This window comes from Triticum dicoccoides, chromosome 3A (assembly GCF_002162155.2).
Source record: "Triticum dicoccoides isolate Atlit2015 ecotype Zavitan chromosome 3A, WEW_v2.0, whole genome shotgun sequence".
In the NCBI taxonomy this organism is placed as follows: domain Eukaryota; kingdom Viridiplantae; phylum Streptophyta; class Magnoliopsida; order Poales; family Poaceae; genus Triticum; species Triticum dicoccoides.
Genome location: NC_041384.1, coordinates 107,168,679 through 107,173,328, shown reverse-complemented (window position 1 = coordinate 107,173,328; position 4,650 = coordinate 107,168,679). Strand labels below are relative to the sequence as shown.

Below are 4,650 nucleotides of genomic sequence, written 5' to 3'. Positions count from 1 at the left end.
GATGCTCTTAGCACGACCAACTTGGTTGACGTCTTCTCCAAGCAGGTCTTGGGGAAGTTGGCCTTTCCAAGGGGTGTCCCGTCGTCCCACACGTCGGCCTCGCATTGAGTCACGCACATCTCATGCAGCTGGTGGCGACTGACGACGCGCATGGTGAGGTTGAAGCGTAAGGGCGTGGCGTCGTCATGCGGAGTGTGGAAGCTGGATACCCCGATGTTGGTGATCTCCACTTGGTGGAACCTGTCCTCTGTATAGTCCCCGATTGCGGAAGCACACGGAGACATCCCGACGAGTGTGGAAGCTGGATGCCCCATGGCCGAGTACTTCTTCCCCTCCCACCGTAATTAATTACTTCTAAGTAGGTGTGATGTGAACCCTTATATATACAGTAATTGATAGCAAAATTTGTTTACTTCTTTCATAAAAGTCAAGGCCTCTTTTGATTTATAGGATAGGATTATCATAGGAATAGAAATCTTGTAGGAAATAAGATGACATGTATCTCAAATTCTATGAGTAGAAATAGAAAATAAGATGTCATTCGGTTGATACCAAAGAAATTTTTTCATTGAGTCTAGACTCTTTTTTATTTTCCTATGAAATGTAGAGGATAGGAACCAATCCTATGTGGGAATAGGAATCCATTCCTATGAACCAAAGGGTTCTAAAGGAAAAAATCCTATAAAAATCCTATCCTCTAGAATCCTATGAAATTCCTCTAAACCAAAGAAGGCCCGAGTCTTTTTTAGCAATAATGAAGAACTGATAGTATATTCCTTTTATCTAATATCTAGAAGCTTGTACAGTTTGGGAAGAGGAATTTTATAGAGAAAAGAAGAATCTACTTCGACCGCTACATAGTACTAGAATCGGTTGAAGTAGATTCTTGGTCGGTGAGCATCTAGATATTAGAGAAAGCTAGTTAGTTGTAGATGCACTCTCCTGGCAGATGGAGGTTGGACCTTCCCTTGTCGTCACAGTAGTTGTAGGTCATATACTTGCTCTTGACGTTTTTGTACGCTTCCTTCTGCACGGGCGTTAGGTCGTGGAACTTGTTCCACCATAGGTTCGGTGAGCCACACGGTGCACCTCTAGTGGCCGGGCATGCGTCTACATTGAACCTCTGGAATGCGGAGGTAAACGGCGCACGGTTCCAGTCAACCCTGATATTGCCGTTGTCTGTCGCCCAGGAAGAGCCGTCCCAAATGCTCGCCCGGATTTTCATCGGCCTCGATGGGAACTGGTAGCCCGGCGTGCGCCCCGGTAGGTTCTTCAGCACCCGTATGGGCGTTTCGTCGACGAGCATCTTGTGATCGATGTGCACCTGATATATTATGTGCATTTATCTTCTGAGCAGATGGGAAAGGGGTCAAGGGATAGATGATGTACTTACACGAGCTGGTGTTGGTTCCAGAGTATCTTGTAGTCATGAACAGCTGCTGATGGATCGAACCAGAGGTAGAACTTCTGCTCCCTGTAGCCCTGGCCGTTTAGGAAGATGTTGGTCTGGAGAGCCACTGGCTTGCCATCGACGTTGCCCAAGAACTCGAAATCCACCTCGTCATGGTCACCGTACTCGGGCTGCGTCGTGAGCTAGATGTGTGCATACAAGAATGTATATCTGACTTCTGCTTTTCATCAAGTCAAAGGAAATGGCTGGAGCATACAAGATGTGTCAACACTCACGTAGAAGGCCGTTACAACTCCGGCAGTATACCCGGCGGGTATCTTGATCCTCATGTGGAACAACCCTGAGCCATACATCATTTTGGAGCTAAATCCCGCCCCTGCATCAGCCGAAAGGCAAATGAAAAACTATTAATGTTATTCAATTCGAGTCAATTTAGCAAAAAGTGCGTAAAGAACCATATATGTGCAAAAAATGATCATATGTACCGGAGTTTCTATCCATGGTGAGGGAAACCTGTGTCCCATGATTGGCTAGGTGATAACCATCAGCACACCATACCGGCACGAAGTTCTCATTGAACACCGTCGCTGGTCCTCCAAGGCTAAGTCCAACGAAGAGGAGGAGGACGAGGAGGAGAGCCCATGGCTTCAAACTAAAAGTCATTGCTAGCTGGATTGGTTAAGAGATCTATGTGCTTGCTGCCTAACCAAATTCTGAACTTCAGTCTGACACTGCTTCAACATATTAGACCACATTCTTATATAGCCTACGCCCATTGAAAGCTTAATTGACAAAAAATAGCATTAAATAAATGTTTTCTTAAAATGAAAATTATTGAACATTAGAACCATTTAATTGTGATTCACTAGAAAGTAATGTATATATTTACTAAAATATATGTTCTTGCACAAATCTTTAGCATTTTTATTTTTAATATATATCATTAATATTAAAAATTAATTAATTAAATCTTTATAACTCTTCTATTATTTATAGTTTTGCTGCCTACTATTTTCAATGTTGTCACATCCCTCTGAATTGCTCTTGTATGAAGTTGGAACTGAAATTATTCCCAAAAGAATTGGGCAACACTTGCCTTCGGTACTTGTCTTAAAGTGATGGTGCATTTCAATGGAAATTAGTATTTCAGTCTTAGCTTGAAATACCTCAAATTGGAAGAACTCATTCGTCCCCCTTTCTGATAATACCTATCATCTCCATTCAAAAAAAGTAGTTAGAAATATACTACACCCTTTGTACACATTTATTAGGTCAGCGGGTTATTTCAGCGAGGCCAAGGGACCATGCTTAATAAATGCGAGAGATATATTTTCCATAATTAAAAAATTGACTATGAATTTGCCATAATATTGCACGGGGTCTCTTGATTTAAATGCCGATTTGATTTATCCCCATATAATTAAGTTAGTTCATCTCCCGATTTAAATGTTGATCCCATCTCCCGATGCACGTCGAATTACATCTCTCAATTTAATTATATCAAGACAAGAACGGAAAAGGGAGGGTGATCGAGAAAAGCTTGAACACACATCTATGCTTCCACTCGCCTTCTCAAATATAATTATATACTTTGCAACCAACTTTACTACTTCGGAAAATCTCCACAACTTGCGAGATCCTTTTTGAATGTTTTGAAACTTGTTTGTGAACTTTGAACCTGTCCTTTAGTTCAAATCCTTATATAAAATTCAAATTTGCTTCAAAATCCAATTGAAGTCGATTATAAAATTATAGCTCTAGTTCACTTATTCGCTGCCCATATTATCCTACAAATGTAACAGAAGCCCATTAGTACCCCATACATGTCAATTTGGCGTTTCATGCGACCGCAGATTCAACCTGGAGAGCGTTCAAATTTTTATTGTAAAAATATTTTGTAAACTTGTATAATCATCTTAATTCATCTATGTACCAAATTCTCAATTTTCCACCAAGCATTTTCAAATTGAAAATTCATTTGAGTTCTCGTTTGAAGTAATTTCATTCTTTGGATAAATTTCACATTATATACATTATAAAAAGAAATTAAAATTGTCAAAGTATCTCATATCCGTCAAATGATCATCCTAAAAAATTTAGGCCACAACCACAGATTCTGAAAGTATTACAACTCAAGTTCACCACGCATTTGACTAGATTTCACGAACTCGCCTCCTATACTTAGTGCCTTTTCCCGCTCCATATTGCGCAACAAACTGTGGAAAGCATACCGTATACATGCCATTTTATAAGTTTCATGACACTTTAGAATTCAACTTGGAGATAGGTCGAATGTTAATTAGTGTGAAAACTTTTTCCTATCACATGATCCAAATTCAAATTATCAAAAAAAATGTGAACTTAAATGTAAATTTGTATGGTCATCTTAATTTACCAATCCCGAATTCTCAATTGTCCACTAAGCTAATTCTAGTTACAAAAATCATTCAAGTTTGAATTTGATGTAATTTCATCCATTGCACAAATTTCATACTATATAAATTATATAAGCCGATTAGAAATTTCAAAGTATCTCATATCCATCAAGTGATCGTCCTCGAAATTCTTAGCCTCAACCCAGATCTCAAAAGAATTGTAACTCAAGTTCTCCGTGTATTTGACTAGAATCACCAATTTGCCTCCTACACACCTAGTTCCCTTTCCCTCTAAATGCCCCTCAGCACATTGTCTGAAGCTTACCATATCTATGCCAATTTTGAAGTTTCATGCCACTACAGAATTCAACATGGAAATTCAAATGTGAGTGTGACCATTCTTTTGTAACACGCAGTCTTCAAATTTTGATTATCAAACAACTATGTAAACTCTTGTGACCATCTTAGTTCATGTCTATCTCGAATTCCAAATTTTCCACAAAGCTAATTATAATTAAAACCCCATTCAAGTTCTAATTGGAAGAAATTTCATTCTTTTGATAAATTTCGTACTATACACATTCTACAAACCGGTAAAAATTGTTGAAGTATCTCATATCGATCAAATGATCATCTTTGAAAATTCACAACCAAACGCCATATCTAAGAAAAACAATTCAAGTTCACCATGCATTTGACTAGATTTTACCAACTTGCCTCCTATCCAGCGTAGCTATGGTGGCTTTCTTGAAGGTTCTTCGTGCGACAGTCGTCCAATGACGTTACCTCAGTTCTTTTTCTTCTTTACTCTTGTTATTTTCACAACTAAACTATATTTGGTGGCATTCCAGTGCAGTTCTCGGC

General features: G+C 39.1%; 1 pseudogene; it reads right to left on the bottom strand.

The window, feature by feature from the left end:
* Positions 1 to 780: 780 nt before the first annotated feature.
* On the bottom strand, positions 781 to 2,074 carry LOC119271338 (annotated as a pseudogene).
* Positions 2,075 to 4,650: the final 2,576 nt, after the last annotated feature.